This window comes from Cynoglossus semilaevis, chromosome 1 (genome assembly GCF_000523025.1).
Source record: "Cynoglossus semilaevis isolate Cse_v1.0 chromosome 1, Cse_v1.0, whole genome shotgun sequence".
Taxonomy (NCBI): Eukaryota; Metazoa; Chordata; class Actinopteri; order Pleuronectiformes; family Cynoglossidae; genus Cynoglossus; species Cynoglossus semilaevis.
The window spans coordinates 34,128,641-34,142,747 of NC_024307.1; the positions used below are offsets into that span (position 1 = coordinate 34,128,641).

The 14,107-nt window shown below is 36.3% G+C and overlaps 1 protein-coding gene across 1 annotated transcript in view; it reads left to right on the forward strand.

Moving 5' to 3' along the window:
* Positions 1–4,410: 4,410 nt before the first annotated feature.
* ache (acetylcholinesterase (Yt blood group)) overlaps positions 4,411–14,107 on the forward strand; it is a 22,050-nt gene continuing 12,353 nt past the window's right edge. Inside the window, exon 1 of the mRNA XM_025062263.1 lies at positions 4,411–4,687. The gene's annotated coding sequence lies outside the window, so the exon portion shown is untranslated. The remainder of the gene's footprint in view (positions 4,688–14,107) is intronic.

Genomic DNA, 14,107 nt, shown 5'->3' on the forward strand with positions numbered 1-14,107 from the left:
TGGACGACTGGGACTTGTGTCTGCACTTTAAGACAGATCATATTGATTACGTATTATACAACCACTGTTGGTGCAGTGAGCCATTAATTCTCTTAGAGCTGGTCTGCCATTATGCTGAGACACTGTAACGGGAGGAGGCGTGTTCAGACAGAGAAACAAATGAAATGAACCTAACCTAGCAAAAGAAACCGGCTGTTTGTGAGCGTGTTTTACCTTCAAATAAATCTATTTTGAGAGCATTCAAGGGTAAAATAGTAGTTGTGTTTGACTTGTCGGGGTTTTTGATATCTGTCAGTGTACAATGGGAAGTCGTGATCCGTGATTTGGAAATACTGGTGCATTGTTTTAAGTAAATTTCATCATCCATAAGACACTATTGGATCAAGTTTCTGCTAGCACTTAGCATGTCAGTGGTGTTTTAGCCGCATATCGCTAGCACATGCAGTGTTCATACCACTTAAGTACCACCGTAGTACTGTAATTTCCAGAATATTGAGCGCACCCACTTATATAGGCCACACTTCTATATAAGCTGTAGGTGTCCACGTCGTAACATGGCATATTTACACAGAAAGGTTTTTTATACTTTTAACTAAATAAATGTTTTTTTTTTCAGAACAGTGCCTCTAACACAGCTGGTTACACGTTAGCTCTTGCTTTCTTCGGCGTCGACCATAGTTGGAATGCACAGGCGAGACTTAGTGATCTGCTCCAGGGCTCAAGCTAACATTAGCTCCGCGGCTAACTCCCTTCACTTTGTGCTTGTCCACAGCAGAGGTAAACAGAAACAACTTTCACTACCGCTCTCTCTCTCTCTCGCCCCACGCACACATACGCACACAACCATTCACAGACATACTGTACGCTACTGGTACAACACACAGTAGCCTACCAGAAAAGTCACTGATCGCTAGCGGTATGAACTTTGTTAGCCCGTAAAAATCCACAAATTAGTCGCATCATTGTTTAAGTCGCAGTGTTCAATGGATGGACATTTGATACAGTCATGTAGCTCAAAGCGCTTTAACAGTGCTTTAACAGTTGACATGCCAAGTGGTTAACCTAATATCTCATTCCGATATCAACCAATACCAAAATTGTGTGTTATTAAGCGCCTGGTAATATTTATTCATTTTTCTGTACAAACCATACAATACCCTGATTATCCACCCTCCAGTCACTAGATGGCAGCGGAGCAACTCATCTTGTTAATCTATTTTGATAATCTGGGTGCCAGAAATTCATACAGTGGTTTGTACAGATACATAAATAAATATTACCAGGCACTCAATAGTCTCAGTGATGGGGCGACAACATGGGTACAGATCCACACAGACTGGATCGATTACTAATTTGGCAATTTTTTTTATAATATAACAATATTTAGTGTGATTTTCTAACCCAATAGAACACATTACAAATGCCGGCATTCAACAACTTTACTATGCATTGTTCATAACATATTAGTAGGGATGTCCGATGTTGGATGCCGATGTTGTCCAAACACTTCATTTCCAATTCCGATATCAACCGACATATGCAGCCATTTGGGTTAAAGGCAGAGGCCAACTTTTCGTTGTGTGCAGTCGTGTGCTGTGTCACAATGACAGTAATTCACCTTCACTTTCACTTTCACTTCACTCTTTTTAGGTCACATCATATGGGTAAAACCCATGCGATTGCATTATGGGGTTTTCATTATTGAGGAAAAAAATTGATAACGATTCTAACATTGACTGATGATAATATCAGTTGGCCATTATCAGACATCCATACATACATGCATTTACACAATGCAATCCAAATAGTTTAATTGCTACTATTAAGGTACAAGGATGTCTAGTGTACTCGTTCGCATGGAGTCACTGCTCTCACAATGTTCTTATTACCCTAGAACAGTGGTTCTCAATTATTTTTTTCTTAATATTATATATAATATATATATATATAATATTATACAATATAATATTTTTGTCCCCAAAGAGGGGGACCCTTTGCCCCTTACCCTCTCCGACCCACACCACTGCGAATTGAAATACCATTGAGAACCTGATAACATGTATATTTGTACATCTGTACAAACCACTGTATGAGTTGCTGCCACCTAGTGACCGGAGGCTTGTTATCATTCGTGCATTACAGCAGTGGTACATTTATTCCCCCCTCACCGTGCCCAGCCAACCACCCCAACCCAAGTACCGCCCTGGAAGATGAGTAACTGACATGTGCAACCCAAGTACCGCCCTGGAAGATGAGGAACTGACACGTGCATTTTTTTTAAACAATTATTATCAATACCTTATGAGAGTAATCAATACTCCATCGATACTCCTGAGTATGTATCAATAGCACCGAATTGATACTCCCGTCACTGAGAGTCTTTATGGGAACCTCAGTTGTCCTTGGCTCTGGGAGTCAACTCAAAGTCAAGTCATTTTTTCTAAACCACATGGTCAGAACACTATGAAAAATGGGTTTCAATACTGGTTCAGAAGAGGCACAGCCATTAGCCCCCTCCTCTGTATGGACTAAATAAAGGGAAACGCCATGAGCATTCTAAATAATGATGAGTTCATAGATCACAGAGTGATAGGAAAAACATGATTAAAGAGTTGTTTTTCGATCGAATTTATCAGCAACTAATTAAAGAGGAAGAAAATGTGCTGCTCTCAGGTTTTGTGTGTGTGTGGCGCGTCTCCGTGCGGCTGTGCGTGTGCGTGTGTGTGCATTTTAATATACCCTGAAGAGAGGAGAGAGGTGGGACAGTTGGAGTATCAAGGCACTTAGGTTGATGAAATCTTTCAACTGCAGAGCCCCACCCCCTCTTAGAGGAATGCTGCAGTACAACAACCACGTTAACCGACAGACAAGGGACAAATATCAAGTCACCTTCATAGAAAACACATAATCAGCCGTTGCGTTTGTGTCTACGGGTATGTCACGAAAATAATTCGAATTGTGAATTATTATTGCAGAAAGGCTCTGGTAAAGAAAACAATATAAACAGATGATTTCAGGTTATTTCTATACATATATCAGGATGACATCCTTCTTTCAACACAGTTGAAAACAACAGTTTTCTATGCTATACTGACCAGGTATTTGCTTAGTTCAAGTGACAAAACCCACAATAGTTATAATATTGTTCCTTCTGTGTCACTGTGGTAAAATAATTGCAAAGATTTATGTTTTTTTTTAATTGAAATATTCAGTTAGCAAGGGCCTGCAAATCCAACCAAATGATTTTTTTTTTTTAAAGAAATTTGATTTTTATATGCATTCAAATAAAGGGGCTTCCTTATATGACTTACGAGCTACCCCGAAATACGTTTTCCATGTTACGAGTAAGCAACTATTGCAAGATTTTCCTAATGATACGAGGAACATTGAGTTACGATTGCTCAACCGAGCTCCGTTTTTCAAATCGACCCCCCCCCCTTTCCATCATCTATATCAGTGGTTCTCAACTTGTGGTACGTGCACTACCAGTGGTATGAAAATTCATATACATATATGCTATATTCTAATGTTGGTCATCATGGTGGTACTCAATGTTTTCTCAGGTGGTATAGAGTACAAAAAGTTTGAGAACCACCGATCCATATCGAATCCTAACTCCCGGTCCTTCACCTATGCTTAGCTCGCTCACCGTCCCTCACTGGTTTATTTGACCCATTTCTACAGCAATAATATGAAATGTTTTCGTCATTATTATTATTACTATTTTGTATTATCAATATATTTGTTTATAGCTATGCTTCTGATGTTTAGATCAGAAACTATTAATTTAATTAATTAATAGTATATTTCTGGGGGGGGGGGCTGGAATGAATGAATTCGTTTTTAGTTATTTTTAATGGGAAAAAATGCAATCCATTGTTTTTATCATAACAGTCCACTCCAATATACTTATAAACTGTTTGAAAACAATGTTGCTTATCTTAGCATGTCCTTACTATGCCATTTAGGGTATATTTCTGCAACATTGTACATTATTTATATATACATTTTATTTGTGTATTTATTTTGATCCATTTAGTTTCATATTGGAAATCATTGCAGTTCTTTTGAGACCTGTTATTTATTATATGTATTATTTCTGTTGGACCTGACAAGTGATTAGGTCGGAGTTTGTCCTAAAAAAACGAACTAACTGTTTGTCTGAAAGTGCATTGTTTAACTTAAAGGACACATGACAACCCCAACCAGGTGGCCATGATGCTAGCTTCATATTTTACAAATACAGAAGAGGTATTTATTACTATTATATTTAAATATTAAATAATTATATCAGTAACTATTTCCCTTTTCTCTTAATTTTGCCTCATATGTAATTATGTATATATGTGTAAGTGTATTATATATGTATATAATATATACTGTGTGTGTGTGTGTATGTGTGTCTGTCTGTCCGGTTAGGTGGGTGTGTGTGTGTTCTCGCGAGAAGATCTATCTGGTCTATGTTTACAAGCAGTACTTATTAACAGCAGTCTCCCCCTGTCGTCACTAGCTTCACGGTCAAGCCGAGAGGCTAGTGTTGTTTCTGCTTTTGCTGCTTCAGAGAGAGGGCAACAACGACATTCCTTCTTTTGCAGCTGGGCCAGACGCTTCATTTTACCGGGAGAATTTTGCTATCCTGACATAAACCCCTACCACTTGTCGCAGCTCTGGAACCCGGCTGAACAAGGTAGGCACGAAAGAGAATCATCGTTTTGCTGTCTGTGTGCCCTAGTGGCAGTGCGTGTTGAACGACATGGATACCAGTGCCGGGAATATAGACTTTTAAATGATGCCGTTCGCTGCATCAACGGTAGCCATAGAGCCATGTCCGCCTATCAGCCTGAACCCGAGCGTCAGCACTCTGACTCAGAGGCATATTCCCTCTTTTTTTTTTTTTTACATCATTACTGTCAGGTTTATTTCATGTCTAATGCGAAGGTTCGTGTAGTCGGCAAATAGAGCAAGTGTAGTTAATTACCGCAAGGTTGTTGTCATGGCTTTATACTTTCAGTCATACACGTTAATGGACGCTGCACGGTGACTGCAAGAATAGGGCATTTCGTATTGTCATTCGACGTGGTCGAAGCTCTCTTTAATTTACTGTCAGTTCAACTCGACTTTCTCGTCAGCAAATACACCTAAAACTTGTCTCAATTGTTTCTTTAAAATACACATAGAAAAGAAAGAAATGGGATTAAAAATTAATTAAATGAAATAATATTATTTGCTATCGTGGAAGCCTGAATTGAACGGGGATTCTGGTTTTGAGTAGATAAACAAAACAAAACAAACAAACAAACAAAAAAAAAACAGTGCAGAACTTTCCTTTAACTGGTCGAAGGTATGTAATGTTACTATTGAGGACTGGAATACGATGTGAATACGCTGCATGATGTGTTGCTGTGTTTTTCATTGCATCGCACGCCTCTTTCAGGGGCGTTTTAAGTAACTTTGCGGGCCGGGGTATCCTAGAAGAAAAAAAACATCAGGACTGTCCTTATTTTAGTTAATTCTGAAAGTGTCATTATGTCAAACATGTTTCCATATTCCAAAATATATTTTCCTGCACATTTTTTCTTGACTAATGAAATGCATGAACCACACATACATAACATGTAGTTAATGTACTATATGTGTGTATATATATGTATGTACATACAAATGTGGCATTTGTGTACTGCCTGTATATATGTATGTACATACAAATGTGGCACCCTGGTGTACTGCCTGTGGCCAGCGGTAGCAACTTATTTGTTTATATTGTTGACATGGGCAGCAGCCCAGTTGTGGCAAGATTATTTGCAACTTATTTGTTTATATTGTTGACATTTTGTATAATCTTGACAGTCGTGGCAAGATTATTTCACAAAACTATTATTTTTCAAATGCCTTTTCTGTTATTCATTGACATGTCAAGTCATGTGCGGTGATGGCCTTATCAAACCTGTGCACCACAGAAATATACTTACAATGTGTTCATGTAAACAGTGCTTGGTGATTTTTACACAATAGATTTCCACACCATAATTGCTTATTTGGTCCCATCACTGGTGGTCATGGAAATAGGGGTAGGAGGTGTTGTCGAAAAAAATGAAAAATGAGTCCAACTGCTCCATTCTGCGGTAGGTAGAAGGTACAAACGAACACACCTAATGCACCATTCCCCAACATTCTAGAACTAGATAGCGTAACTAACAAGTAGCTCATATATCAACTTTATGAAAGACTTATTTTATTTCGAGATCCATTCATTTTTTTTAAAGCAGGAAATCTAGTTTTTTTTTTAAATGATGTTTTTACTTCCAATCAAAATCTCATTTTCACATTTGGGTTATCAGTGTAACATTTCTATCTAAAGTGGTCCAGATAGCAAGTTGTTTTTTTGTTGTTGTTGTTGTTCATGTGTGTATATACGAAAGCAGTAAACGGCAACGTTTAGCTCGGAAATGATGTAATCAGAAAATGGTTTACTGCGAGAGCGCACGCGAACGAGTTCACATTAACAATACAAAGTAAATACATTTTGGCAACACTGGGAAGAAGAAGAAGAAGAAGAAAAAGACTTTCTTCCTTTCTTCAAGAAGAAGAAAAAGACTTTCTTCCTTTGAAGAGGAAGAAATCCCAACAGTTCCAGGCTTGGTGTTTAGCCGTCTGACTCGGTGAAGAGAGAAAGGGGGGTAATGCGGGAGCTGACTCGGTGAAGAGAGAAGGGGGGGGGGTAATGGGGGAGAGAAGAAAAAGAAAGAGCAGACCTATAACACTACAATCTAAGTAGAGTCAGGTAAACTGTTCTTGTGCAAACAGTACAGTTGTAGGGGTTAATGTAGTGCTGCTAAGTTAGATGTTATTAGTCACGAATAACAGTATGAATAATGGTCAGGATTAGGTCCTGTATTTCTGGAGACACAGGAACCTGTGAGGTAAAGATGTAAACACAAAAAAAAAAAAACTAAATTCATCATTGCAGCGACTCCATCGTTGAGCAACATAAGTTTTATTATAGAGTGCCTGAAGGCCAACTAATACAGTAACAGAAAGGCCAAGTAGCAAAATCACATTTTCCTCATCAAAGCCATCAACAAAATGCATTTATTAAATATTTTTTGCCAACATTTTGAATACATGTAAATGATTTTTCAGTGTATTATCACAGTGCAGTAAAACATGACCAAATATATTTTGTTCTAAATGTGTGTGTATATATATATATATATACATACATATATATATACATACATATATATATATATACATACATAATATATATACATATATACATACATATATATATATATATATATACAGAGTATATATATATTTCCATATTTTAAAAGGGATATTCAACAGGAAGAAAATATCACATTTGGTATTTGCTGCTAATGATAAACGTGTAAAAAAATCTCACAATTAGCAAAACGTTTTCAATTCAATTTTTATAGACTAAAACAATAGATTCCTCTTTAAGGAAGACTGTTCAACAAATGAACTGACAAGAGGAGCTTAATTTATGTTTATACTTGTCTCTTCCGAGCTTAGCAACTTTCTTTTAAGGCTTGTTTAAGGTCCCTGTTTTATTTTTGTGCGTCTGTCCTTGACTTGTATTTCCTGTCCGGCTTTGTTAGCTTCCTTCCTATTGTGTGTATTCTATCTATTTTCTGTCTCGTGTTTCCTTAATAATTACTTTAGTTACCGTGTTGATGACGCCTTTCTGTGTTTTCAGATTTTGACCCATCCCCGGTGAATTAGTATAAGTGCATTTTTCTGGGCTGTGTATCAACATATATTTATGGCACTGCACACAGACCAGCACACAAAGTGATGGATAGCCAAAGAGTTTGATGAAAAAATGCAGGGAGAGGGAAAAAGAGAAAGCTGCTTGGTATGTCGCCTATGAAGGACTGAAAGTGCCAATATATATAAAAAAAATACATTCAATATTTATTTAAATTTGTTAATAACTTAATTAAAATTGGAATTACATACATAAATGTGTTATCAAATTAAGATGTAGCGAACAACACTGTCTGTCACCAGAGGTGGGACCAAGTCATTGCTTTGCAAGTCACAAGCAAGTCTCAAGTCTTTGCACTCAAGTCCGAATCAAGTCTCAAGTCAAAATAGGCAAAGTCCGAGTCGAATCCAAGTCAAAAAGTGTGAAGTCAAGTCCCAAGTCCTGCCGTTTCTGTTTCGAGTCCTTTCCAGTCCTTCCACTCACTGCCACTCCTTTTTTTGTTGACCATATCGTAGTTTTTTAAATCTGAACAACACGATCGTTGGTCTAATTTTCTTTAACCGGCGCATTGTTCGACAGCTCTTTCTCATTGGTTGTCCCGCAATTTGATTGACTCGATATTATCGCGTCAAAACAACGTGGGTCTAATTTGATTGGATGTTGTGCCGACGCACACGGCACAACATATATGATCGATATGATCGATATGATCGACTTCATTTGCATTTATCGCGTGATAAATGGATTTGTTGATTATCGTCCAAGGCCTGATGCGCTACAACTTAGGACCATGAAATAATTAAATAAATTGTGAAATAATTGTTTGTTTGTTTTTTTTTTACATAAAATGAATCGGTATTTTAATGAATTAATTAATGATACATTTATGTATTTTCAATTTTAATTAATCATGTAATGATCTGTTAATTTATGTAATGACACTTTTAAGTAATTATTTGATGATGTGTTTTTAATAATAATAATAATAATAATAATACATTTTATTTCTGTCACCCAAGGACACCTTACAGTGAATACAAACATAACAACACAACAATAAAAAAACAAAAAAAAAAAACATTAAGAACTTCTAATGTTGGCTCTTTCGGTCCTCCGTAGACGCCACTTCCTGAGCCTGTCAACCTCATACTCTACAACCACAATGTCCTTGTCATTCATTGAAGAGCCCATGCAGTTGAAATGTATATCACGGAATGACAACATTTGTGTAAAAAATACTAAGAGAAGGCCAGCGATCATTTAAATGTCTCATCCCTTGGTTCTCAGGTCCCAAATGTGAAATACTCATGTCATTGAATATTGCCTTAATAGGAAAATGAGGATGAATATCCTATCGTACTAATTGAGTACATTCGATGGATGACTCAAGTAAATGATTACCCACAACCTTTCCAACCCACATTTCCCAATGACAGTTTCTGACCGTCTTGTACTCTATCTTCACTGTTGTAAACCTACAGAACATAAATATCTACACCTGTTCAGTGCCAAGGTCAGACACAATGCAGACATGATTAAACCCCCTGAAAGCCGGTCATGTGACCTGGCATGTGCCCTGGCATCCCTAACTTTTTTTTTCTTTTCAAGTAGCAGCTTATTGTAAATGACAACCAAGACTGAAGCAGTAGGAATCTTTGAGTACAGCATATCTTATCCACTATTAATTGCCTGAGTATAATTTGTAGCGTTAACTCTTATTAATTCAAATGGAGCAGCAGACATGCTGTTGTTTGTTGTTTGTTCTCTTTGTATTAACATTGTTGTATGTTTGTATGTTAACATGTTGTATGTTGTATTAACATACAACATTATAAAACATAAATAAAACATATATATAACATATATAAAACATAAATATATATAAAATATATAAATATATATAAATATATATATAAAATGTATAAATATATATATATAAAATATATAATATATATATAAAACATAAATAAAACAATAAAACATGTTGTATTAACATGTTGTATGTTGTATATTAACATGTTGTATGTTTGTATAAACATGTTGTTTGTTCTCTTTGCATTAGAGGACAAATGCAATGATAGTATGACTTCTGTATGTTTTATAGCTCAGTGACACAATGTTCACAAATAAATTACTATCTAGAAATTTTTTTTTTTTTCAGAATTCCAAAAAACCCGTCACACTTATAAAAGGGACAAAGAATACATCTTATCTGACGGCGATAATGCATTGACTTTGTCATATGCTACGTCGTTCTACCATTGACGCAAAGAACATTTTGGAAAAAATACTGTTTTATGGTACAACAGTGGTAGCAAACGTAAATAACAAGACAATAACAATAATGAATGTTACGTTAATAGAAATGCGTAAATATAGCAGTACAGTCTGGTCCATGCACTACAAACCTAACACTGACATTGGAATTAAATGATTACTTTTAGATCTACATACAAGGCTTTAGGTTTAGTGTTATAGAAGAGCAAATGCTGAGGGAAAAAAAAGCGAACAAATATACACGTTTATTGCTATAATTGTTTAGTAATAAGGTCTACGTACTGCAATCGACTTATTATATAGAGATATTTAAGGAGCAAATGTCAACGTAACACAACATAATGGAAGGTATGAAGTAACAACACATGAAAATGTTTACGTCGAAACAATGATACCTGAGCATAAATGATCAGTCACAGCATTTTAACAAGTCATTTGTCACTAAGACCTTCCGATTCATGTTTATTGATTTTTTTTTTCTCTCACAAACTTAAGGTTTTCTTGAAGCATTTTACCCCATGAGACATGACAACCTCCCCAAGTGAAACCTAACCTCCTCCGATCTTCATTCGCAAATTCCTTAGTCTAATTTGAGCAGTGACACACTTTCTTTCCTCCAAGTCATACCCCCCTCCACACAGGGGTCTCCTACCATGCCCCTACTATCTTGGCATTTTGTTCTGGTGAAATTGCATGGGTTTACTCCTTTCTTCTTCATCTCACACCTGGGCTTAGGTGTAACGTGTGACTTTTGTGCGTTGGAACTGCAGTTCTATTCCATTTATATTTTATCTTCCTCCTCAGTCGATTCAACCTTTGAAGAATTTAACTTCAAACTTAAAGTGATGCATGAAACATGTATGTATTTGTTTTGGTTTTATATTGCAAAGCACACCGGTGGCAATGTAAATACATCCTTTAAAAGAAGCTCCTTAAAAAAAAGTACAAATGGTACAAAAGTACAAAAAGTACAAGTGGCGATGTTTCGCCGTTTTTGTTTTTTACTTCAGCTTTAACTGTAGGAGATGAACATTATTCATACACTACAGTGACAGCAGTTTGACACAGGACAGGACCTGGCTACGTTACCCAGGATATTTAAGGTAGAGGAAGCCATGTTGCACACTCTCGGAGTCAACGTCGTCATCGCTTCACAGCGTATGAAAATGAATTGCATTCCGTGTGGCTCATTTTTTCCGCAAGCTGTTGTTACTTCCCGCTCTGTGAATTGTCAAAGCTCTGCGCGTCTCACACCCGGCCTCAGCGACTTTTATTTTAAAAGGAAATCAGACTTACAACTGCTTTTCTCTTCACACCGCGTTTAAGCAAATTCAACCACTTTGGGAAGGACATTCATGTGATTGTCACACAACTTACGTACATCGTCAGTTGTAAATCAGTGAAATTAATAAGCAGAATAATTTAGCAAACAGAACACTCTCTGTTGACTGGTCTATATATTGGTCGATACTGTACATTCGGACTTGAGCAAAAATCTGATTGGTCTATTTTTTGGCACGTTAGTTTCATCAGTAAGAAAGTGCCAAGTGCTAATGGGGGCATAGTAGCACACTACTATTTTGTATTAGCCCAACAGATTGAAAAATGTAAGAGAATTTTTTTAATTTTTAATTTTTATTTTCAGCGTTTCATTTACAGTCAGTCCTCCTCTACCATGTTTAAAGACATCGATAATATGGCAGAATTAAAAAAAAAAAACACATAATGGAAAATAAGTTGCAATACTTTACACATCACAGCCGAACTACAAACATGGCTCATCACCTTAAAAGTGTAGGTAAAGTTGTCTCCGTTACAAATTTGAGAATTTATACATTTGACACTCACATTAGCAGGACTTATTTTTTCATATAAGTTTCATATCGGTTGTTGTGACGGCTGTAACTGAACTGTAACCTTAAACTGTAAAATAAACTGTAACTGAACTGTAACCTTAAACTGTGAAATAAACATAGGAAGTTAGACTCAATTTAGATGATAGAAAGCTCGAGAGAGAGAGAGAGAGAGAAAGAGAGAGAGAGAAAGAGAGAGAGAGAAATAAAGCAAAAGGTTAAATAACCGAGCGAGTGTTGAGTGGAAAAATGGAGCTCAGTTGAGCACTCGAGTAACTCGATGTTTTCTCGTATCACGAGGAAAAATCTTGCAAAAGTTGCTTACTCATAACTTGGAAAATTCGTATTTCGGGCTAGCTAGTGTCGTGAAGCACCGCTGTATTTACTTAACGCCTCAGTGAGTGTTCACTGTCATGACAAAGACTCTTCATCTCGAGGAAAACTGGGTCAGGCGGTTATGTCTTAGGTGCCCTAAAGGTTTGTTATGTTGCTTTTTTTTTTTTTTTCTTTCAAACATATTCGTCATACTGGCTTGTCAGTGTATGTATTTTAGCAGCCCTGTTACATGCCTTTGTTAAAATATTATTTATGTAATTTTTCAGTAGTTTTGTTGAAGCGCAGGACACAGTGCAAAACATGAAATGTTATAGGGTTTTAATATGACATCACATACATTTTGTTTCTAAAGCGTTGTTGTTGTTGTTGATGATGTTTTTAAATGTCCTACACTTTCTCATTTTGGTGTCATACAAATGTGTGATGTATTAAACCAGTTGTTCCCCACCTGTTATATCTGAGGCTGCTGTTTATGGTTTGTAATGTATGGTTGTCATGGTGACAGGATTAGCATGCAACTCTTGAGGGGCAGTGGGCGGCTCTCTGCGTTTGTGTGTCCTTGTGTTTATGTGCGTGTGTACTATTTCGGAACAGCAACTTCTGGGTTGTAAAGAATCTATTTTTATAGCCCCTAATACTTACCATAAGGCAAAGGAGAAAAAAACAAAAACAAAAAAAACTAAAAGTATGTTCCAAACATCTTTGGCCTAGCTTTTGGATTGAATCTTCAATAAAACATTTTATTTTTTATTTTTCATACAGCTTTACCATCCACATAACAATGCCTTCCAGTTGATTGCATATGTATTTCCCGTGTATTGCATATTTCAGAAGCATTGGTGACAGTACACATTATTTGGCAAGTACACAAATATAAATGTTAGATTATTTTTAGGGATGCTTGGATTCGATGCTTTGATTGGTATCAGTCAAAATTTCATGGTCGAACATCGAAAATGTATGTATGTATGTATGTATGTATGTATGTATGTATGTATGTATGTATGTATGTATGTATGTATGTGTAAAGTGTCTATTCGCCTAGATCCGTGGTCCCCAACCTTTTTTGAGCTATGGACTGGTTAAATGTCTGAAAATGTTTTCACGGACCGTCCCTTAAGGTGTGGTGGATAAATACAACTAAATAAAATAAAATACTAATATTAATAAAATAATACTAAATTAAAATGTATTTTCTTAATATAATAATAAACGATAAATATTAATAATAATATTTTATTGTTATTAATAATAAATATAAATAATAAGCCACTGTGTATGCAGCTTTATTAGCAGCGTCCTCGCAATGCTTATCGTTTAATGCCGAATGTTTAGTCTCCAAGTGGCCAAGCAGTTTTCAAGGCTTCACTGCCTCATTAGAGAGTGTGATGCAGCGCAGGCTTGGTGCGTGGGAACAACCTGTCTCAATAAATCGATATTTCAAGTAGGACTCCTGGAATTGTCTGTTAAATATACCTTCTTTTTTTTTCTTCTTTAAAGACGTAATCTCTTCATCTGTCTCCTCGCTGGCTCTTTTACCTCTTTTGCGCTAAGAAACTTTTTTTGTTCATTTTGCTAGCTTGGGATGGTAGCAATGAGGCAAGCATCCCGACATGTGTCATGTGTGAGTCATTGACAGATACGGCTGAGAGAATCTGGTGATTTTTTCAAAATAAAACTGTTGTTGTTTCTAATCAGATAATAAATAGAACAGAAATAATGTAAGTTGTGCATTCTTTCTGTGCGGCCCCGGCACCAGTTGGCCCACAGAGCAGTGCCAGTCCTAGACCACTGGACTAGAAGACGTATATCTCTATGTATAATATATACTATATATGTATGTATGTATATATATGTATATATATATGTATATATATATATGTGTATGTATATATATATATATATATAT